The sequence below is a fragment of the Mustela nigripes genome, chromosome 13, assembly GCF_022355385.1.
Source record: "Mustela nigripes isolate SB6536 chromosome 13, MUSNIG.SB6536, whole genome shotgun sequence".
NCBI classification, from domain to species: domain Eukaryota; kingdom Metazoa; phylum Chordata; class Mammalia; order Carnivora; family Mustelidae; genus Mustela; species Mustela nigripes.
The window spans coordinates 100,860,969-100,886,057 of record NC_081569.1 but is presented as its reverse complement, the minus strand read 5'-3'; positions in this window follow the sequence as shown (position 1 = coordinate 100,886,057).

Genomic DNA, 25,089 nt, shown 5'->3' with positions numbered 1-25,089 from the left:
CACAGTTCCTGGACCAAATGATTGGCTCCAAAACTTTAACTGGCTCATTCACCCAGTCCCTCAGTAACTAATTACTGAGGGCCTGCTATGTGTTATGTGGCAAGCATTTGTGACTTTGACTTATCCATTCATTTGTTCTCCTGGAGGTTGACCTGTCAGGACCATTTCCTTCCTGGGCAGCTGTGGGGTTAGGGCAAATGGCTTGGCAGACTGTTCAAGTTGCCAGACGATTCTTACTCTATGTGACGAGGTGGTCTCCTTTCCTGCGGCATCCTTCCCTGACAGCAGCACGGAGCTTGCATAGCTCAGAGCTCTGCATTGCCTCTCAGACTGACCCCTCCACCCTCTCTTGGGAAGAAGCATCCGTCCTCGTCTCGCTCATCCAAGCACAACTTTTGCTTCTGCTTGTGCCCCAGAAATCCTCCCGTCCCCACATTTCCATTCATCTGGGTTTGCTCCTGCAGCCTCCCACTCACACCTGCAAATCTCGTTCCTGTGGTGTTGGATTCATTATTACTGGCCTGAAAGCCTTTTCCTGAACTCAGGCCACAGATTCCAAGGGAGAGGAGGGCAAGAGTCTGGTGGTCTGCAAGCTTTCCTCCTCCTCTTGCCTTCTCTGCAGACGAGTTTCTGGGAAGAAGTCTCTGGGTGCTTTTTCTGGAGTGGATGTGTAGTTTACTAATGGTGCTTGTAGAGCAGGAGGATGTACGAGTATATATATATATATATATGGCTCAGTTCCTGGTGATGATAGGAAGATAATTACCCACACTGAGTTCACATAGCCAGTTGACATGCTGAACAAGATGTTGAAAGATCTCAGGTTCAGACCCACAAGAAAGGATGCGATTCATCTTTAGAGAAACCTATCTCCTTTCCTCACGTGTTAGGATAAAGTACCCATTTTTATACTTACCTAGTTATGTGACTGTATGATCTAGATTTTCCAGGCCAGCTCTGGTTAGAAATGTACTTCCTCATTGTAAAATCATGAACCCCAATATGGGGTTGGTGAGTCTGGTCACTCCATCATAGAGATTTTAACAGAAAAAGTCTGTCTCTTTTGACACCCTTTGCAGGACTTCCTGGGTTGTTCAGTTTTCCTCCAAGCAGTAAAGAACTGGTAGGGTTCAGTCAGGGTGGGCAATGGCCAGAGAAGTTGAAGACCGCTGTTGCACAGGGCTATTGGGGATGAACTGAGATAAGAGGAAAGTGACCTGTCATAGCTCACTGATTTACCTGATTAAGAATTGGCAACTACTTTCCATGAGTTGTATATATCCCCTTTTTGGTTCATGCTTTAAATATGAGCCTGTCCATGTTGCTATGGAGCCTCCAAGAACACCAGAGTAGAAAGTTCAAATAAAGGGTAACGCCATTATGTTGGCCACCTGGCAACCCAAGCCCGGAGAAAAGCTCGAGGCCCATGTGGGTGCTTCATAAACATCATTTAACGTTTAATGGAGGGAAGAGACTAGTAAATGTGCTCTTGGTTGGCAAGAGGATAGGGAATCTGATCCCTTCCTTCTGACATTTAAGCTCTGCTTTTTTCCACACACAAAAACACACAGAGCCAGGGAGAATAGATGAGACACATAGAAGAGATTCAGGAAAGCGATTCATAAGGAAAAAAAAAAATTCCTGTTTTTATTGTTAAATGGGCATTCAAAATGCCAGTCCCACAGTGCAGAGGCGGCTACATCCTGACATCATGAAGTATAAGATCTGAAAAATATACCAGCCAGTTAGATTTGGACTAGGGTAAAATAAGAGAGTCTTTTCTCTTCCCTACCTCTGTCCCTTGATCCAAAGACTTCAGGTCTCTTTAGAGCAGAGCATCTCAGAATCTTGAGTGTGTATGTATCACCTTGTCAGAAACACACAGATTTCCCGTGTCTCCAGTGGGGCCCGAGATCTTGTGCATTGAGCAAGCTTCCAGCTGATGCCCATGTTGCTGGGCCACAGTCCACACTTTGAGTCACGAGGCCTTTGGAAACAAGTCCTCTAGTCTAAATTGCTGGATTCCTCTCGGCCTGAGGTCCAATTTGATTCCTGGGCCAGAACTCTGAAGAGGGAGACATTGTGCTTGGGCTGGATGGTTTGAAATGTGTGTGCATATAGCAGAGGTTGGGTTCCTGATGATCCCACCTTTGGAATTCCTCCCTGGCCAAGTGTCTCCTCAGCGGCCAGTGAGACTAAGATGTCCTTTTGCCCTCTCTGGTCTTTCTCCAGGTTCTGTCCATCAGGGCCCCTGGTCATAGGCTCTGCCACTCCCTGGCCGTGAAAGCTAGATGAATTCTTAGTGTTAGGCCTCAGTTTCCTCATCTGAAAAATGGAGAAAAGAATATGACCTACATCATAGTGTTTTTAGGATTCAGTGATTCAGTGAGTTAACCCATGTGAAGGACTTAACACCCAGCTCCGTGTTAGCCCTCAGGGACCTCTGGTTTCTACCATCACATGCACTGATCTCTGCCCCTCTCAGGGAGCTGACGGTGCTCAGGGAGGATGTGGTTGTTGCTGTAATTGTGGCCAAGTTTTCCTTGTATACTTTGGTCTTCAGGAACCCATTCAGGCGCATTGTGATTAGGTGATTTGGGTGAGCAAGCTCTGGGGGAAAGGGACAAACCTAGTTCTGCTACCTCTGGTAATCTCAGGTGGCAGCTTCTGTATATGGACACTTAAGGAAACCAAAGAGATTGGCAGTCCTCTCAGCAGCGTCAGCGAGAACAGAGAACTTTTCCAGATACATGGCAGCTGCGGCAGTGTGCCTGGGTCCTACACATGACCCAGCTAAGCTCTGCTGCTACTGTTCTCTTCTCTCTGGACCACTCTCTCACTCTGATGTGGTATCCCTCTACCCTCTTTCCCTTACGCCTTCTGCTTGCTTTCTCTGTGTTGGTCTCCTGATTCTGCTGCCATTCTTCTACTTCTTGTCTCTTTCCCTCTGTCCTGAGCTTAAACTCTCCCGAGACTGTGTGACCAGTTGAGCCAAATCTAGAGGGAAACACCTCAAGGAGGCTCTGACCAGCAAGTAGTCCATTCAGCTGGGTCAGGACCCCCTGGTTTTGAGGTGCAGGTCATGACGGCCTCCTCTGATTATCTAAGTGCCACAGGCAGTCACATGGAAGCCATTTAGGACACTTTCAGCAGAAAATCTGATTCAAGTGGCGTACAAAATAAGGAACTAATTATCCAATATAAGAAGTCCAAAGGCAGGGTGGTTCCTGGGTGGGTCACCATTGGTTGCCTGACTAAACCTGTTTTTCTCTTCTCTCCTGTTGGAAGAGCCTGGATTTTTTTTTCCATGGGAAAATACATGGTTAGGCGAGATTGTACTTTGCCTATAGTTGTAGAGGTGGGTTTTGATGAGTTTTTTTCCCTGTTCTTTCTGACAGAGATTGGTTTAGGCAGGGGCTTGTGACTCAGTTCTAACCAATAAGATACATAGGGACTTCTGGGAAAAGTTTTATTGATCTTAAAAAGTAGTATCCATTAATCTTCCAACTCAGCAGTCCCACTCCTAAAGATTTACTTGAGAGAAATGAAAACATACATCTATACAACAGATTTATTCATAATAGTTAAAATTGGAAACAGCCCAAATGTCCATTAACTAGTGAATGGATAAACAAATTACGGTATATCTATACAATGGAATACCAGTCATCAATAAAACAGAACAAATCACGGTATACGCAATGATAGGGATGGAGATCATACATGTTATGCTTAGTGAAAAAAACCAGACCCAAGGACAGAAATTAGATCAGTGGTTGCTAGGTGCTGGCTTGAAGGAGACTGACTACAAACAGACATGACGAAACTTTCCGGCGCGATGGAAATGTTCTACACCTTGGTTGTTACATGACTGTGTACATTTGTCAAACCTACAAGGTTGTATATTAACACTGTTGAATTTTACTGTATGTCACTCATATATCCATAAACCTGATTTTAGAAAAAGACGCAAGTGAGTGGAAGCCAGCCCATTTTGGCCTTCCAGACAATGCCTTCGGCTAGTATTATTTGAAGCTGCAGTGGCCTCTTGGCGCCATGAGGGGGAGCCGACCTGGAAGGTCACAACACCCACTGAGGATGTGGAGTGGAAAAAATTGCTGAGCGCTGAATTAACAAGCTTTGGAATCACCCTACCTCTGACTTCCTGTCATGTGAGATCGGTAATTCCTTATTGTTTAAGCTGGTCGAATCAGGCTTTCTGCCCAGAGCATCCCACCCTAAACGACACTCATGTAGGTGTAGAGAACTGCCTGCACTAGCGCTGTCCACCAGAATGGGACTGAAGACGTGGAAGAAACTCCATCAGGCATCGTTATCCATCCAGGCAGTGAGCTACAGGCACTGTGGTGATTCATGCTTTTTATGTCTTGAGTCTCTCAGACTGTACTTCCCATGAATTACTGTGGAAGTTTCTGGTCTATGTGCTTTCCTTAGACGTCTGAGACATATACATCATAGCTGCCTGAATAATGTTTTCCCATGAGGAGGACAGGGGACCTACAGATGCTGGCTGGTAATGCTCTGGAAACCCATCGGAGCACAGAAGGACTGAACTTTCTAAAGTGAACTTAAAATTGCTGTTTGGTGCCCCCAGTGGTCTTATGATGAAGAGGGGTTCCAGGCTGAGGACCAAGGAGAGAGGACCATGTGTTAATGTATTCTGAATAGGAAGGTAGATGTCTCTGGGGAAGGTAGAGGTAGATTTTTGGTTGGTAAAATTGTAAGATACATTTTAGAATCTCCTTATAAAAGTAAACTGTGGCATTCAGCCAACATGATGCTGGAATTGAGGTAAGAGACTTCTCTTCTTTTGGTTTCAGAGTCAAGGGTAGGGCACCCATGACTCATATAAACGAGTCAAAATCACAGATACAAATGATGACCGAGGTAGGATCTGACACTCTGGGGCACTACGTTGCATATATGTGGCTCCAACCACTGGGCATAATTTTGTGTCAAGAATCCTCTTCTAGGACTAAAGAGAACCCTACACACCAAGCTACATTGTGTCACTTAATTTAGCTGGAGTATAAAATTCTCCCAGGTGAGCAAAGCCATCTTTCCTTTTTCTCTCCATCCTCCATTTAATGCCTCCTTCCTTTTTTTTTCTTTTTCTTTTTTTACTTGGTAGATCTACATCATTTTACACATCTGATGACTGAAAAATTTTCCATGGACTGGCTTCTGGGCCCTTACATATCAAACCTTGTTTCTCCCATTACTCACATACTTGGAATATGGGGTCCAGTAGGATTCAGATTATGATATGACCTCTGGCCCTAGGCTGTTGTCTTGATGCAGAGCTAGCCATCACAATGGGTAGAGGAGCATTCCTGGAATGAGGTCTTACACTGGGATGGCTAGTAATGACTTAACTCTCCGTGGAAAATGACTGTGAACCACATACATTTCTCCTGCTATACACAAATATACTCCCAATTTAACTTCTTAGCCATATCCCCCAAATGCCAGTAGCCACTCGGAAGAAAACACCCAAACTGAGGGTGAGTGTGGCTGAAGGAAAGCCAAAATGGAAATACATAATGGATTTAAGCCCATTGTTGTTAAAATATTGTACATTTGCACGTTTCATAAACCATACAACTATGTAAGCTTTTTGCTAAGTTCCCTCCCAGACTCTTGGAAAGTGCCTATTCTAGAGAGGTGCCCCAAGGTTTAAGCTTTATTAATTTAGTGTGCCTCCATCTCTGAATTAATTAAACTGTGTCATATGAGTCCTCTCTGGCCTTCATGTGGTAAATCATTGTATGAAATACATGTGCTGCTCACACATTAGGGCTCTAAGGATGTTTGTTGAGTGAATGAATAAGAAAATGGATTAGCCCATTGCAATTTGAGTTGGCTTGAATTCAGAACTAGAAAATTCACAAATATTTATTTTCTTTCCTGGAGCTTCCCCTCTGCCTCCAGGCTGTAGGATGGGAATTAGGAGTTGGACTAGTCAGCTTCTTATGAGCCTATCAGTGAATATTTAGAGAAATCGGGGTATGTTTACCTTTTTATCACCACTATAAATAGAACCTAATCAGCTTTGGTTGAGAAGAGGCCCAGAAAGAGGGTTTGTTTATCTGTAGTGAGTGGAGCAAAGGGGCCCCTTTGGGAAGTCAAAACTGGGCTCTGAGTCTGACCCCTGTTCCCCAAGAAACCAAATAGGAATGGTCATGTGGAATGACATAGTGTAGAACTCCGTCCACCACTGGGTGAGATTATCCATTGGCTGCTGGAAACGAAGTGAAAACCTCTTCCTCTACTTTGAGACAGTTCTGACAAATGGCCCACAATGCTCTGTGGCAGCAGAGAGTCTGAAGCGACTGACGTGGGTCTCCCAGAACCATGCTCTTCCGCCTCCTGGATGCGGTGTCTCGACCCTTCTGCCCTGTGTCAGGTTAGCTTTTCACCACTTCCGAGACCCAGAGGGTAGATACAAGAGCCTCTAACCTGCAGGCCTAGCAGGGACCCCTGAGTTGGCGCACAGCCTTCATGGGTGGCTACCCATCTTCTCCTGAATGATGTCCAACTTCGGCTGGATATGGAGCTTCCTTCCACCACTACCTGTCTCCTCTCCAACCCCAGCTTCCAGACATCTGTTCTGAACTGTGCACCTCGTGCTCTAGTTGACTTCAGGAACCATTCCCTATTGCTCCTCAGTGCCTTTGCTCAGCCATTTGTTCCTCTGTCTGGAAGGCCCAGACCGTCTGCTTCTCCAGGACACATCCTCACTCAGTTTTGAAGTCTTGCCCCACATAGCAACCTGGGAAGGGGTCTTTCCTGCCTATGTCCCCAAGTGCCCATTCTCTGAGTATTCACTTCCTGCTCCGTGTATTATCTTCCTGGCCCCAGAGCTGGAAATACAGTAACTGCTCCTGATGTGCATTCTGACGTATGGTTTGGAAATGTGCAATTTTGTTGTAGAAGAGAACAAATGGAAGTGGATGAAACCCATTAAGATGTGCTAAGTGTAGAGTAAGTAGTTCAACAAATGAATTACGTAGTGCATATTTGTGTGAACACACAGAGAAAGGGTGGACCCAGTAGTTACCAAATATCCATGATACACTGAATATAAGAAGGAACAGAACACTTATGAGGTCTTAATGTGGATGCTCATCGATATGCCTATTTTGGCCTGTGTGTCCTCTCCCCAAGAAGTACAGCTATAATCATGCACGACTGCTCAACAGGATAATTGCCGGACTACAGCTCTGGCCAGATAGGATTGCTCTGATAGAGCAAGTGTGTGCCCTTGAGTCTAGGCACTGTCAACTATGGGACCCTCTTGCTCACACTAACTCTGGTCCTCACAACAAGACCATCCACAGGAGAGGCAGAACCCATGATTCAGCTCCTGTAGTTTCTTCCCACCTGCTTGCACTCTAGCCTAAGTGTGAGAACTTACACCGTATCTTTTTTCCCTTGCTTCTCACTGTGTGTTTTAAATTCACTTAATGAACCAGCCACGTGATTCAAACATATTAATGTTGTCTAAGAGCTTTTCTGTTCTATGATCCCTGGGAGAGCTTGCCTGCTGGGGTACCTGGAGGTTACCATTATGTCAAGGTAGTTTCTCACCCAATGCTGCTCAATAAATATTTACTTAATGAGGGAGTCTGTGAGGGAAGAGAGTGCAGATTTCAGAATTGTCTTTCAAGGCCTCCCAGGCTCTTTCATGGTTCTACCTACCATTGGGAAAAACAAAAAACAAAAAACAAACCAACTGTGAAAACCAGACTGCTGTTCGTGCCTTTTATGCTTCCAAGATGATCTTTTGGGTAGGGATGGGAAATTCTTGCAGGCCTAAAGACAGGGTAAGTAGATTAGAGGCAGGTGGATTCAGTATGAAAAATGAAGACAGGGACGCCTGGGTGGCTCAGTTGGTTGAGCAGCTGCCTTCGGCTCAGGTCGTGATCCCAGCGTCCTGGGATGGAGTCCCACATCGGGCTCCTTGCTTGGCAGGGAGCCTGCTTCTCCCTCTGCCTCTGCCTGCCTCTCTGTCTGCCTGTGCTCACTCTTGCTCCTCTCTCTCTGACAAATAAATAAATAAAATCTTAAAAAAAAAAAAAAAGAAAAATGAAGACAGAAGAACTAGGTGGGAATGCACAGTGGGTGGGGATGCTGGTTCCCAGAAAATGGTAGTGATGGGCAGAGGATAAGAATAGTGGTTTAAACAACCAGTAACCAAACGGAATGGTTCAGGGAAGGTACGGAGAAAACGAGGGATTCAAGACTATGACTGGGAATGTGAGAGCAGGTGAAATTGAGGTGGGGTACTGAGCACTGGTTATGTGCTGGGCTGGTGTGGAAATAAATTCTGGGGTAGTACAAGGTTAGGAGGGGACTCAGGGGATCTTTGCTCCATGAATGTACAAGGATAGACAGTTTCCATTTTATTGGTCTTGTGCCTCTGTTTCGGATAGGTTCATTCTCTGGGTACACTTTACTTACTACTGCTTTTTAGCTGTAGGTTCCTTCTATGTTGTTTGATATGTATTTTAATAATACAGATCACCTCAGACTCCTTTTTTCAAATTAGTTCCTTGAAGTATAAATAAGCAAATAAATACTCAAATAATTAAACGAGATTTCCTTCTATTGATGGTCTGTGACCATTCTGAAAAATAACATCTGCCCTCTACTTGGCTCCAGGGGACTTTTATGAGCGTTAATGACATGTCTGAAAAGCGTTTCATTTCCTTGGAAACAAGCTTAACAAAGTGTTTTTCTCTCCACAATGATATAACAAGCCACTCATGCTGTGTCCCTGATTTATAATAATTGAAACTTTGGTTGCTAAAAAATATAAGTAGTTTGATGGCAGTTCAAAATAAAATTTTAGATATTTTTTTCTATCTCCTATGTGTTTTTAAGGTGATAGTTAGGTACGTGGCCTTTTCATGACTTAAAAAAAGTTTTGTGATATTTACTCTTTCATCATATTTTAACTAGTCTTTACATTAGTTCACAAGGTCACAGGCTTGGCCTGTTTTTCATTTTGCAAACATCTGGATTTATAGTAAATGATTCATGCAGCCTGATGCATAACTGCCCTCTTTTTGCTCTCTCTTATTATCACTTGTGGAATTGGATTTACCTCCTACCCTGTGAGCTATTCCTTTCATTTGGAATGGTTTCCTCAGTTATCCAAGTCTCTATCCAGTTCGTGGGATAATCATGATTAATTTGCACATAGTAATGGAAAGCGCTATCTGGGGTGGGTGTTCTCATTTTTAGATAGAAAAATCCATGTCATCCTTTTACAAAGGACACAAAAAAGAGCTGAGACAATATAGCCCCAGAGCAGAAGGTTGCATATAGGATAGAATAGAGGAGACCAAGTAGGATTTTTTTAGATACAGTGCTCCTGCCTTCCTTTTCTTCTTCTTTTCACCATCTGACAAGTTATATGATTATTAATAGACCTGTTTATCTGTTAACCATCATGAGAGCAGGAACAATATTGCTAGCACCTATAACTGTGTCTGGCACATTACAGATATTGAATAAATATCTGATTTAATCAATGAGAGGCCCATCCATCCATTTGTCAATAAAATAAAATAAAACAAAATACTGATAGTTATTATTTTTTGGATGCTTCTGTATTGGGTTGAATAGTGTCTCTCCAAAATTCATGTCTACCTAGAACCTCAGAATGTGACCTTATTTGGAAGTAGGGTCTTTGCAGACATAATTAGTTAGATTGAGATGAGGTCATGCTGGTTTAGGGTGGGCATGCAGAGGGAGACACAGGGAAGAAGTCCATGTGAAAATGTAGGCAGAGATTGGACCTAAGCAGCTGCAAGTCGGGGAATGCCAGGGGTTGCTTAGCAGCTGGGAGAGAGGCATGGAACAGATTCTCCCAGAGGGAATCACCTCTGCTGAATTACTGATTTCCATCTTCTAGTCTGAAGAACTGTGAGAGAATAAATTTTGGTTATTTTAAGCCACCCAGCGTGTGGTACATTTTATGGCAGCTCTAGGTAACTAAAATAATCTCTTTGGTGACAAGCCCTGGGTAAGTATCTTTATATGACAATTGCCAATTTACAGCTAAGGAAACTGAGGCTCAGAGAAGCTGAATGTCTTGCTAGTTGGTAACTGAGCCAATCCAGGCATTTGCATATAGAAAGTGGGCTCCAAACTCTTGCCAAGCTTGGCCAGTTTGGAGCCAGGAGCTTAGGGAGATTGTAAGTTTAAAGATAGGGTCCCTAGCCTGGGGTCATTCCATGGCTGCTTTTACCAAGTTATGATTAGTAAAAGGGGTATGGACAAGAGGTTATGTACCTTCTTTATTAGGAGGTTTGTGCCCAATGGAGTCAATGAGAATGCAAGTCAGATAGAAACCAGGGAATGTGATTGCTGTGTTTCCAGATTTTTTCCAAGTCTGTGATTCCATTACCATTTGTGCCCTTCCACCAAATGGCTAAGGCTTTGAAAACTATTTGGCAATATCCACTGAAGTTGAACATTTGCATGCATATCCCATGACCCTACAGTTTCACCCGTAGGCATATATAACCCACTGAAGTGCATACACATGTTCACCAAAAGGAAAGAAGGTGTAAGAAAGTTCGTAGGAGTGCTGTTTATAGTTGCCTCAAGCTAGAAACCACTCAAAGGGCCATCAACAGCAGAATAGAAAATAAATTATAGTATTTCCATTCAAAGGCAGATGATAGAGCAACAAGAAAGAACCATTTAGTGTCAAATGTAACAATATCTCACAAAGACAATATTGAATGAAAGAAGCCATCTAGAAAAGAATACTTACTGAGTGATTTCACTGTTATGCATTTCAGAAACAGGCAAAACAAACTTTAGTTTTAGAAGTCTACATAATAGTTGGGCGCCTGGGTGGCTCAGTGGATTAAGCCGCTGCCTTCGGCTCAGGTCATGATCTCAGGGTCCTGGGATCGAGTCCCTCATCGGGCTCTCTGCTCAGCAGGGAGTCTGCTTCTCTCTCTCTCTCTCTCTGCCTACCTCTCTGTCTACTTGTGATCTCTGTCAAATAAATAAATAAATAAAATCTTAAAAAAAAAAAGTCTATATAATAGCTTATCTCCGGATGGGTAATGAAGTACCAGTAATATTTTATTTCCTGATCTGAGTGCGGGTCACACATGTGTGTTGAATTTTTTTAAAAAAAGTACAAGCTATGTATTAATGATTTGTGTACTTCTCTGTGCATAGATAATCCTTCTATAAAATAATATTAAGAAAATTGCAAAAACACTTTGCCTTCCTGCCTCTTTCACTGGAATGATTTTCTAGCCACACCTGGGAAGAACAGCTCTTGGTGGGTTGTACTCTATGGTTACTAGAGAGTTTTCAAATGACACTTTACTCTGCTGTTAAGCTGTCCTCTGTGAGATGGGCCTTTGAACACCTCTGTGCTGAAAAAGGATGAAGGATCATTTCCTAAGGTCCGAACCACAAGGGCTCCTTGTAGCCTTCCTAATGGAGCAAAATACAGTGCATATTTTCAGTGAACTGCCAAAAGAGAATTGTCTCCTGGACTGAGGAAATAATGTTAAAAACTCATCTTATCATTGGAATTCTGGTTTAAAAAAAAAGTCAGGTAAATAAAAATGTCAAAAGAGTGTAAGCCTTACCCATTTTTTTTTTTTTTTTCAGCCAGTTAATTGGGATTCTGAATTTGACTACTTCTCTTCTGTTTGCTCCATGTAATATCACGGTGGGAGAGGGGAGGGAGAGCTGTCTGCTTCCCCTGACACCCTCCTAACAAGTATCCCAAGTAATCTTGATATTATTAGGAAATCAAGTCACTCAGAGTTGGAGATGTGGAATGAAGTAAGATAAAAACACACCCAGGAAAGGACACTTGGCTTTAATTCACACTAGTGAATTCAATGAATGAGTCCAGAGTCTTTCCAGATTTTGAGAAGATGAATGAAATTCAGAATGCTGGTTGCCTCAAACAGAGGGATAAAGACACTGACAGAGAATCCAGGATTCAAACTCATCAATTTCAAAATTATCCTATGAAAGTAGATGTAGGGCAAAGAGCTTGGGAAAAAACCCTTGGTCTTGAACAAAGTGGTAGAGTTAGATGGTTATTAGTGCAGTTCTGGTGCTATAAGAATACTTTCCATATTCAGAAAGTATTCTTGGCCTAAAGTAAGAGAAGTACCATCTTAAATGGACTGTGCTCATAAGGCTGGCTCCTGAATCCCTAGAACCCAACTCCATCTCACTGTATTCTTGCCTGTTCTCTCCTGGGTCTGCCCTTCCATTCTGGTACCTTGCTACTTGGCTGCCATGTTAAGGCCACTTCTGCATGGAACTAACCTCATGGAGAATGGGTCCCTCTTTGGTGGAACCACTGAGTTCTTCCATTCGTGTTTTCCCAGAATTTTCACTATTTCAGCACTGAAAGTCCTGTGTCCTGAGAAACCCTTCAGACCTGGAGAAGCCAGGATGGTTGGCCACCCTCGTCCTATTGGATGGAGCCACTCTGATTATCCAGTCTTGACCACTTCCTGGGATTTGGTTAAACAAGGTATGAACAAAACTTGATAGAAATAGGAGCTTGAAAGTACTTTTTGTTTAAGAAATGGGCCTTCGGGGGACGCCTGGGTGGCTCAGTTGGTTAAGCAGCTGCCTTCGGCTCAGGTCATGATCCCAGCGTCCTGGGATCAAGTCCCACATTGGGCTCCTTGCTCAGCAGGGAGCCTGCTTCTCCCTCTGCCTCTGCCTGCCATTCTGTCTGCCTGTGCTCGCTCTCTCCCCCTCTCTCTCTCTGATAAATAAATAAAATCTTTAAAAAAAAAAAAAAAAAAAAAAAAGAAATGGGCCTTCGGGAACTCTTCTACACTCTTGGTAGGAATGCAAGCTGGTGCAACCGCTCTGGAAAACAGCATGGAAGTTCCTCAAAAAGTTGAAAATAGAACTACCCTATGACCCAGCAATTGCACTGCTGGGTATTCACCCTAAAGATACAAACGCAGTGGTCCAAAGGGGCATGTGCATCCTGATGTTTATAGCAGCAATGTCCACAATAGCCAAACTATGGAAAGAACCTAGATGTCCATCAACAGATGAATGGATAAAGAAGATGTGGTATATATATACACTGGAATACTATGCAACCATCAAAAGAAATGAAATCCTGTCATTTGCAATGATGTGGATGGAACTAGAGGGTATTATGCTTAGCAAAATAAGTCAGTTGGAGAAAGACAACTATCATATGATCTCCCTGATATGAGGAAGTGGAGATGCAACGTGGGGGGTTTGGGGGATAGGAAAAGAATAAATGAAGCAAGATGGGATTGGGAGGGAGACAAACCATAAGAGACTCTTAATCTCACAAAACAACCCTCAGTTTGCCGGGGAAGGTGGATAGGGAGAGGGTGGTGAGGTTATGGACATTGGGGAGGGTATGTGCTATGGTGAGTGCTGTGAAGTGTGTAAACCTGGTGATTCACAGACCTGTCCCCCTGGGGCTAATAATACATTATATGTTTATAAAAAAATTTAAAAAATTATATTAAAAAAAAGAAGCAAATGGGCCTTTGGGTCACCAGATATGGAAATGATTCCCAACTATGTATTTACTGGCTATGTGACCTTGGGGATGTCACTTTTCTTTTCTGAGGCTCATCTTGTCTATGGGCAAAAATGTCCTATGAAGTGAAGTGGTTTTATGGCTTTGATAAGATAGGGCATGTCAGAGTGCTTGGCTCCCAGTAGTTGCTCAACAAATATCCCTCTCCTTTCCTATCAGTTTCTTTCTTTTTTTTTCTTTCTTACCCATGTGGTTCTCATTCCTCCAACTATCTATATGTATTGTTTATACTTTTTTTTAGTGACACTTCTCTCCATTGCAAGGTAGTATGGAAGAAGCTTTAAAATTAAATATCTCTAGATTCAGGTTCTGGTTTGGTCACTTTCTAATTATAGCCGTCAGAGAAGTTAACTTCTGAGAGCCTTGATTTCATGACCTATAAAGTGGGAATAAGAAATTCTTCTTTAAAAACATGTAATATATGCAGATATTGTAGTTGCTTTTGGTAGCCTGTGCCATCCCTGCTTAGTTACCCTGGTTACTGGTTCCCTAGGAACTGAGTAGTGCTGGTTCCCTAGGAACTGAGACTCATACTGCTAGTACCCCATGATGTGCGGTCTCTGCTGTTTAGCCTCTGGTTTTGTTGAAACTACACTAAGACAAACAGAAAATGAGATACATGGAATTTCAAATGAAGTCAGATACTAAATTATTAGATTGGGGGTAACAGTATATAAGAGTTTGAATTTTCAGAAACAGAATACAGATTTTAAAAAGAGGAGGGAGTCTAATGAATTTGCCGTGATCTGCATCTACCATGTTAATTTGGGCTATATTTCCATTTACTTAGTAGTAGGATGCAATGTATTAACCAAATACCCACTAATATTTAATGTCTGTCTTCAGAACTTTGTGTTGTCGTAGGTCATGGAAATCTATCTGGCATACAAATTCAAACATTTGCTTCAAAGAATGTGGTTTAGAATTCATTCCCATCATTAAGCCCAGAGCATTACATTGTTCTGTGGGATCTTAATGATGTTCTGGTTCTCTTACTCCTAAACAGATCATTTAAGTGTGCAAGGCATTACGTGTAATACACACTTCAAAAAGATACAGTTTCTGCCTCTTTAGAGGCACATCTCATGTAAGGCACATCTCATTTTCATTCCTAAATCAGGAATACTTTTGTTGAGTGTTCATATGACATGCACATTATATGTACCACCTCTAACCACCCCCCCCCCAAGCGTGTGTATATAAAGCTTGGGTTCCTTTAAGAGCAGACACCAAGAATTTGAGATGGCTTAAAATTTTATTTAAACCTTGAGGTGGATTACAAAAAATATGCAAAGTATAAACTATACAGTTAGAGGAATCCAGGGAAAGGCAAATAGAGCTAGTTTGTGATAAAATAGTTCACAAGAATATATCCCATATGGTTCTGTGAGCTGCTTGAGGTGGACTTGGAGTTTCCTAAAGACCAATGTAAGAAAGAAAAACAGGCATAGTTTCAAGAGTTGTATCCTATAGATAGGACTGAATCCGTTAGGAGAAGTACAGTTTTTCTGGAGACTTGGAAGCAAATCCTACTGTAAGTCTTCATGAAGACCACACTATACAGTAGGGGACACTATCCCAGATAGTATCCTTAGAGCAAAAACCGTGGATAGCTGTTATATGGCTGTTTCTTATATTGTCCCTCAATAGAAGTATAAGACAAAAGTCCACTTAGCAAAATGAATGGAAAAATATATATTTGTTGTTCTTCAAACAATTCTCTATAAATATAATTTTTAAACAATATTGTTTGGCTTATTTGAATCTGGATCCTCACATTGCATTTGGTGGTGGTCTTACATCTCCCTTACTCTGTAAGAGTTTCCATACCCTTTGTTTTCCTTCTTGTCATTTGGTTGTTGAAAAAACAGGTCACTTGTCCTATTCAATTCCCCACGTTCGGTATTTGGTTGATTATATACTTGTGGTTTCATTGAATTTTAAATAACAATTATTCTACTAATACAACTGAAAATTTTATTAAGTTCTTTTTCAAATTTGATCATTTTATCTGTTTTTTGATAGTCTCTGCCTCCTTATTTGAGACTATTTGATTCCTTCATTTATTAAAAAATATTAAATGTACTTCTCTTACATTTAGAATCTGATAATGTCACTATCTGAAATCTTTTTTGTTCTGGTTCTATTATTTGTTGTTCCCAATGACTCTCGTTTATGGATACTTGTCTCCTGGTAGATTTTGTGATTTTTTTTTTTTTAAGATTTTATTTATTTATTTGACAGAGAGAGAGAGAGATCACAAGTAGGCAGGGAGGCAGGCAGAGAGAGGAGGAAGCAGGCTCTCCGCAGAACAGACACCCCGATGCGGGGCTCAATCCCAGGACCCTGGGATCATGACCTGAGCCAAAGGCAGAGGCTTTAACACACTGAGCCACCCAGGTGCCCCGATTTTGTGATTTTTGAATGTGAGTTTGTATAAGTTCTATTTGTTGGCATTGTCTCTGACGGAGCCCCATGAGACCTGGATGGAGGGTTTGTTTCTCTAGGTGGATTTTCTCTTCTTCTTCTTCTTTTTAAAGTAGGCTCCATGCCCAGCGTGGGTCTTGAACTCACTACCTGAGATCAATACCTGAACTGAGATGGAGTTGGACACTCAACCGACTGAGCCATCCAGATGCTCCTCCCTAGGAGGATTTTCAATTTTCTTTTCCCATGCCTGCAGGCACCACAGACATAGGTCCATCTTAAATGAAATTCTCCTCTAGGTTTTTTGGGCCACATAGATAGTGTAATTTCTAACCCTGAACCTGTGTGCCTGGCCAATTTGGATTTTTGAAATATCAGAGGATGATTTTTTGTTGTTTTCTTTTTTTAACCTCTAAATGGAGTCAAGATTTCCTTTGTGCTTGTCATCACTGAATGGACTCCCTTTCAGTTTGCCATTTTTCTGGAGGAATAGCCCTTGTGAATCCTACCTCTATGCAGATGGCTCTCCAATCAGGCTTCCTGTCTTACACAATGCCGACATTAGAGCTCTTACCTCTCTGGTCTCTGTGTCAGCTCCTTAGCAGGTCTGTAGACATTTCAGTTATTTTCTAAAACTGATTAATGTGTGTCTCTATAATTGAGTAACTTACATATAATTATATAGCATAATATATGGTGATATATTATTGTTATTGACATATGTCATATAGATAATCATACCTTATAATTATATATATATGTGTATATATATATAATATTAAACTTTTATATATTAAACCTTTTTGTGGCTGGTAGATATCAGGATCTCTAACTTACCATTTTTCCAAAATAGAAGTTTTTCATTCTCTGTCTTCAATCCATTCCAGATCCAGTATGTCTGTGTCAGACCTAAACCCTAAGAACCCTTTCATACTCTTCTGAGCTATCCTCCTATGCTGACCCAAATCTCTTATAGCGACTACAGTTCATCTCACATAACTACTCTTGGCTGATTCTCGCAACTAGTGAGAATAAGTTGCAATGGGTGGCCCTGCCATGAAGAGATCTTCAGTTGCCCTCCCTGACTTTCACGTTGCTCTCTGGAATCCTCTGATGTTTCAGATGCCATATTGGACTTCTTGACTCTGAAGATTGCTGGAATCTACCTTGCTATGATCTTTAGATACCATATTTGAACAGTCCCTCTGTCTGCAGTGTCAGCTTTTCTCACCTTTTTTATCTGCCAGACTATCCCTACCCCTGGCCCGCCCAACCTCAAATATCCAGCTCCACTTTGGGTACCAGTCATTAGACATACTCCAGGCTCCTTCACTACCCTGGGGTTGTTGAGGTTAACGGCATGCTTGTGGTCAAGCTTCCTTGAGCTATGATAAAAGTGATATTTGTGAAAATGAAAAGTATTAGCACAAAGCCCTCCTGGAACAATGCTGTCAAAGAATCTCTCTTCCTTGAATTATGTGTACCACTCTTAGGGCACTTGTTCACCTTCCCCTTTATGCTGTAGTTATTCATAGGTTACTTTGTCTTCCTTTCTAAAAAAAAATTAGCTGTTTAAGGGTAAGAAATGGAATTGGGGTCAAAACACTTGTGTTCAATTCCTGACCCTATCATATTCTAGTTATGTGACTTTGGGCAAGTTACTTTCACATCTATTCCTCAATGTTTTCCCCTATAAAACTGAGTTTAATGTCCAATTCTTTATCAAAAAACTCTGGGCCCACTTATGTTCAGGAACTTATAGGTTTTTGTTTTTTTTTAAGATTATGTGGATATAAGTAATACAGTACATATATATTATGGAATACCCCAGCAGTTCCTTGCAATAGTTGTCTTATTTCTGTGACAACACATATAAGCATTCATAGTAAATGGACTAAATAACAATTGTAATTACACTCATATTATTTCATTCAGGCCAGTTTTTGCCATCAAGAGAGTTAAAAAATAACTTAGTTTTTGGAGATTTGACTTTTGTAATTGGAGAAAAAGAACTGTGGGCCTGTATTACTTATCTCACAGAAGTGTTGCAAGATAATATAAATAAGATCTCCCAGCATTGAGTTCAGCATGTATATAGTAAACTCACAAAGTTTCAGGTGAAGCTGATTTTAAATGACCTAATAAATATTTATTTATGTTGTTCATGTGGAGGCTGATGATAGAGATTTTTATGTGAATGATAAAAACTTTCTAGTCCCTGGCTTTCTTTCTTTGGAGATTTATTGGAAGGCACCAGCAGCCAGCTGGTTCTTCTGATGGCAAAGAAAACCTTCCCGTTACCTGGGTAAGTCAGGAGCAGGTGACTTACAAATTCAAGTGTTCTGGAATGTTAGGACTGGAAGGGGCTTCAGGAACCATTTGGCCTCTGAATGTGAACCGCTTTCCAAGGCTGGTTATCCATATTGCCATTTAGTCTTTTAATTTTATTATTAAAGAAATTGAATTCTTAAGTGGCAAAAGATGTGAACGTGATTTGCCCAACATGTAGAGGTGAGAAGGTCTGTACATCACATGGAAGAGAGGAATTCTTTTCACAGCTATACTGTGGTGACCATCCCTCCCTGCTGAGAACTACTTTCAGGAAAAAATGGAAAATTGTCCCACTTTTTCAGTTATTCACTTGGTTAAAAAATATTACATTTATGGTTTTACATATGTCCAGTCTTTAAATACTGTGCATTTAGTTGTATTATTAACCTAAATCATTGGTAGCTGCAGTACATTTTTTCATTCAATAGGCATTTGAGTTCTTACCATGCACCAGATCTTGTTGTCTCTCAGTAGAAAGGCTGAACAAAAAGAAAGGTTTTTCTCTAATGGATCCTATGTGGGTGGAGAGGGGGAAATAGAAAAAATCAAGTAAACAAATAAACAGGCCAGGTAATGTCAGTCCCTGATGAGTGGCATGAAGACCTTCTCTCAGGATGGGCCAAAGAGACTGACCAAGGCTGGATGGGGTTTTCTTTAGTTTGATCAGTCAGGGTAGATCCCTGTGAATGGTGATATTTGGGTGACATCTGAGTGTTACCCAAAGGAGAATCCAGCCATTTGGAAAAAGAGCACTGAAAGATGAGAGGACAGAAAACACAACATCCTGAAAGCCAGAGGGTGCTTGGGATGCCAAGCAACATGGAAACATGGGGGCCAGTGTGGCTGGAGAGAGTGGTTCAGAGGGAGACTGTGGCTTTGTCACCAAGACTCATAGGCCATAAGAAGGAGAAAGGAGTTTCTTTTCTGAGTGTACAGGAAATGGTTGGAGAATGTTGGGACCTAGGAGTGATGTCAGGAAAGTAAGGCACAAAATTCTGGGGGGGGACCCTAAAATTCAATAATTGAGATCACTTCTGTATTTTTATTGTCTATTAGTTATATATATATATATATATATACACACACAGAATTTATTTTTCTGACAGAGAGAGAGACACAGCGAGAGAGGGAACACAAGCAGTGGGAGTTGGAGAGGGAGAAGCAGGCTCCCCACTGAGCAGGAAGCCAGATGGGGGACTTGATTCCAGGACCCTGGGATCATGACCTAAGCTGAAGGCAGACGCTTAGTGACTGAGCCACCCAAGGGCCCCTAATTGTATACTTTTAAAAAATGGAAATGAATGAAACATCCTTGATGAATAAAACATCACAATTTTAAATAAAGACAGGGTCTGAGCCTGCATATAGCTGATGCTGAGAGCGAGTTCCTTACCCTTCTCACCCTGGTCTCAGGTCTGCCTGGGCCTGAGAGTGACCTGATTTGTGTGTCAGAATGATGGCCTTGAGGCTCTGTGGAGAGGCTGCCAGCAGCACAGGGCATGGGCAGGGAGGGGGGGCGGGGAGGGGGGAGGGAGAGACTGTCGTGAGAGAATAGGGAAAAGAAGGTGCTGTAGCAGGGTGAGAGAAGCAGATGAATTCCAGATATTTTTGAGGTAGAAACCTCAAGGCCTGCTGGACCTAATTATAATATTGAGCTCTATTATTACAACTGGTTTTTAAGTTCCTTTTTGTGTTCTGCAGTCTGTGCTTCTATGTTTCGCTTTGTGAAGTGGGGAGTTGACAGGCATGCGTGCTTGACATCAGATAGCAGTGTCCTCCCATTTGAGTGGTTTGCCTAAACCAACGTGGACTCTTCATATCTCGGTTCTTGGTCTTCAGAACAGCTTCTGGGGGCGGCCCTGACATTGGCTTCATCCTTCAGTTCAGGCAGGCCAATGGCTTTTCCTTCAGGCCTCAGATTCTCCTTGGGGCCCCGGGCGGTATTCAGAGTAAAGCCATTGGATGCCAGAGCATGGTTGGAATTTGGGGGCCTGATTATCTATTGTTTCATATTCTACACATCCTTCTTCATAGGGCAAGAGGCAAACACTCAGCCCAGACACCGCCCCCAGCCCTTCCTCACATTTGTGCTCCATGGAAATAAAGCCTGTTCCTTCCTCACCCTCTTATGGAAGCTACTCTCATCCTTCCCCTTTGGGTAAGTACACAGCTAGGACATGGTGGGGTAGAGAGATTATACTGTGTCCCCTGCTGTAGCAAAATTTTCACTTTTGGATGTGGGCTTTGGTTGAAACTTTGCCTCTGTTAAAATGGACTCTTTAAACATGAGTTAGGCAGTAGACAATACATTTAGTGACAATGGGTCACGTTAACAATAACAGAAGAGTTCTCTTTTTTGATAGAGTTAGGAATGAAGAGTCCTGTCTTTTGGGGTGGATGAAAAACATCTGAGATGGAGTAAAATGAAAGTAGGGTACTTTATATGATTATTTAAATTTTAAGTAATGTTCCTAGCTTCCAATTAGCTTGAAATTGAAGGCCTTGTAGTCTTCACCACCTCCTTCTAGGACATGCCTGCTTCCAGAAGGAGATTGAGAAGACCAGCAAAGAGCCACAGGCAGTTGTGTTTTCCAGCACACTGTCTGGAACTACTCTACATTTTGTAGAGTGGTTCCTGATATTTATGTGACAAAGTGTGTGACTGGGTTGCTCTTTCTTCTTGTTGAGTTTTGCCAGAGGTCACCCTCACAGAAGTCAGAAGAAATGGGGTGTGTAGGAATTTAGGACTGGTAAGTTATTTATTTTCTTAACCATATTTTAAAGGCTGGAGAGCCTTCCATGAAGTCTGTGGAATGCATTGTCATAAGAGGTCGGCAAGCCAGGTTCTGTGACTGCGTTTTACAAAGGATCAGATTGTTTCATAACCAGTGCTATTAGTAGTTATGACTATACCTCAGGCTTGGGTAGAGCTTGAATTTGGGGGACAGGGTGGGGAAGAAATGTTACCACCCCTTTCTCCTCAATTCCTACCTCTGAATCCCAAACAATACCCCTGGCCTCATATATCCTTTGGAATAGAGGCATTGGAGGGAGAGAAAGCCATCACAGAGGAGTTATGAAGATACACATCAGAGGACATTTAGAGGGTGGGTCTGCTGTTCTCTGAAGTAGAATCCCATGTTGTGCTCGACAAAAGACCCGGAAGGCCAGTAGTACATAAAGATCTCCTGTAATTGTAGGATGGGGTCTTGTACTGACAGGTGCTAGGGCTGCAGTGATTACCTAGAGCAATTCCCTCATTAAAAACAAAAATTAGGGGTGCCTGGGTGGCTCAGATGGTTAAGCAGCTGCCTTCAGCTTAGGTCATGATCTTGGGATCCTGGGATCGAGTCCCACATTGGGCTCCCTACTCAGTGGGGAGCCTGCTTCTCACTCTGCCTCTCTCTCTCTCAGTCTCTCTTTGTCTGTCTCTCATGAATAATAAAAAAAAGATAAGATCTTAAAAAAAAAAAAACCCAAAGAGCCATGTGCAACTTGACGTATTTTCATGGACATAAGTTATCTTCAGGGTATCTGCTCTGTGACATGCTCCCGCTCTGGATATTCCTCTTACTTAACCTTACAGCCAGCCACTGAGGAAGGGGCTGTCATCGCCGATGTCTCAGAATATGGAAACTGAGTCTCAGAGAGTTTAAGTCAATGGCTCTAGATCAGATAGCTGATTCGCTTTCACACCTATGGTCTGAATGATTAAGTTATCTAGCTTCCAAGGAAAAAAAATGCATAAAGAGACAGTAATCAAATGAAACGCTCAATTATCCCATCACCTAGGAGAACTCCTTGTTAGCCTTTGGCATTCAACAGATTGGGAAAAGGACAACCAGCCTGCTTAAGTGGTTTGCTTGCATTCTGGTTTTGTCATTGTTGTTCCACGGAGCACTTTTCATGGTTAAGTGTGCAAAGATTTGGGTAGTATTTGTCTCTGCCAGTAGGCAATAAATTATCTGAGTGAGGGGATTGTTTCGATTTGTTCCTCTCTGTCTCCCCAGGGCTTGGCTTGTAGTGGACTTGCATCGACTTTTCCAAATGAATAAATGAATGGACAGAACTAAGTTGTGGCAGGTCCAGCGTTTTTCCTGCCTTCCTCGAAGTTTTGTGACAGGAATTGGTTTCCCTTTGATCTCTGGGAGTAGAGAAGTGTCATAATCTTGTCCCCCCAGGGAGCTTGACCTCTCGATGACATCTTCAAGGCTGTGGTGAAATGTTGCTGGGATGTCAGGTGTGCAGACTCCTTTCTCTCCCATCCTCATCTCAGGGGGAAAAAAATATCTTCCCACTGGGAAGCCCCTGTGCCCCAGGAGGCAGGATCTGGATCCCCTCTTGGAGCTTCAAGGAACAACTAAAGGGATGTTGGCAGCCTGGGGCCAGTTGCGAAGGGGCCCGTGGGCTGGTAAGAGTGTATAGTGAACGTGGACATGTGGCTGAAATGGTCGTGTGCGGGACTCCTCACTGAGAAAGTCTCCCCTAATGTGATATTCCTTATTGCAATGTGATTTGGGGCACATCTTGGAATTTTCAAGACAGTCCAAGAATAACAGAAAGGAAAATAAAACGTTCCTTGTGGGAATACTCTCTAGAATTGAAGAATAGGTGTGCTTCTCTGGTTTCTAGACAAAATAATTCCGTACGATGGTATTTTATGGAGAAACTTCTATCTCCCAGAGCAAAAGGAAGGGAAAACTATTCTCTAATAGATCTATTGTGCTCTTGTTAACATACAGCCAGACTTCAAGGGAACCTTGCCCTGAGGATTTTGGTGCAATTAATGACATAAATACCAAGACATGTAGTCTCCCCCCACCCAGACTAAAAGGTCTCTGGAACAATTAGGAGACTGTGGCCCCCTTGCCCCCTTGTCATGCACATGAATGTCACAGGCCTCAGCAGAGGACTTGGGGTGCTTTGATGCCCAATGTGCTCAATTTGGTTTCAGAGATTTCCAATTCCCTGTACCTAAGCACATGTCCTAAACAAACAAATAGCACTGGCATAGAATTCTCTAGCAGGCTGTGGAGACTTAATGACCTCAACTCAGTGGTCTTCCACTGTTGAGAGCCTCCCAGATACTTGGCAGCATTAACATTCCTGGGATTGTATTTAGCTAGCCTTTGTAAAGGAGTTGAATACCGCCTCATTAGCTCAGGCTCGTGGGGCATTTGTGTCTCCGACAACAGTTTAATTATGGACATTGTTTACTAATCAGTATTACCGTGACAGACTAGAGGGCTAATCTGGAGAAGAACACAATAGCTTGCTTTCTTTTTATTCTTTCAGCCAGTGAACATAAGAGTTAAAACAAACCTGTTTTTGTAGCCCTTGTTTTCCCTAATAAGATTGGGGGACACATTCTGAGGCAGGCAAGGGTTTCTCCTTCTCTCTTCTTCAGTTTAACTTGAATTTAGCCTGCTGTGTCTCCCAGAGAGAAAAGACAGTGTTTGGAAATGTGCTGGTTGGACAACCAGAAGATGTGGGGGACCGGCTGGTGAGGACAACTGGATTTAGGAAGCTTTGTCAGGAGCCTTTGTCAGCTGCCACGAAAGCCTCTTCTCAGAAGGGATTTTGAAATCCTGAAGGGTGAATTTTACAGAAAGTTGATGAACTGAATCAAAAATTTCCCTCTATGCACATTCGCTTTGCCACATATGTAGTTCAAGATTCAGCATGTTTCTACTTAGCACGTTGGGAACTGTGAGCCCAAAGTGTTGTGAAAACATTCCTTCCTGGGGAGAAAAATGGGTCATTCTCCGTCTCCAGGACTTCAGGACTGATTGAGACATTGGGAGGAAAGTGTTTCTGTCATTACTTTTGCTTAATTAAGGAAATAGCCTTGAGCATTGAAAGCCTCAATCCCTCCAACCTCTCACAAGGTGAAGCTTAGAGGGGAGCAGTTGGAGAATTCAGCTTTCCAAAGTCAGACTTGTCCCCAGAATGGATGAGGGAGGGATGTGGGTGACCAGGCCAAATTTGGGCTGGATCTTGGAGCCTGGGATTGTCTTGAACAACACATGGGCTGGGTGGCAGGCTTCTGGAGGTGGCTGAAAAGGTTGAGAAGAAGCAGATGTACTCTGCTGCATAGATGTAGGCAGAAGCCTGGGCCCCAAGACCACCAGGATCATGCCTGTGTTTCAAATAAGCCATGGCTGTGTTGTCGTCTGGGGGGCGAGGATCCTCAACTCCACTGACTGAAACAGGGTGTGGGCATGAAAATCCCTTTGCTCTTTGCTATCGTTAGTGACCAGGACCCTTTCACATTATTCTGGAGACCCCGAGCCTTTGCATGACTGGGCCAAAGGTGAGCAAGTTGGCAACCTGGAAGCCACAGCAGCTGGTTGTTGGGGGTTGTTTGCCCTGGTTCACTTCATTTTTCTGTTTTTCAACTGAATTAGGAACTAACATGGAAATTTCGAGACTTCACATGAAAAATCTATAGTTCTGGCCTTTCTGGAATCATTGGAGTCTCTGAGAGCAAGGACATAACACCTGTGATCTGTCTGTGGTCACAGCTGCATGCCCCCTAACCTCCAGAGGTCTGGGTGTGTGCTCTCCTGTGCCCAGACCCCCGCAGCCATTTGGCCTTGCTCACTCACATCGCTGGCTGGCCCAAGGCACATGTTCTACAAGAGCGGACCCTCTTACACAGGGTTAACATTTGGAGGATGGCCTTTTGGGTTATAATTTCCCTA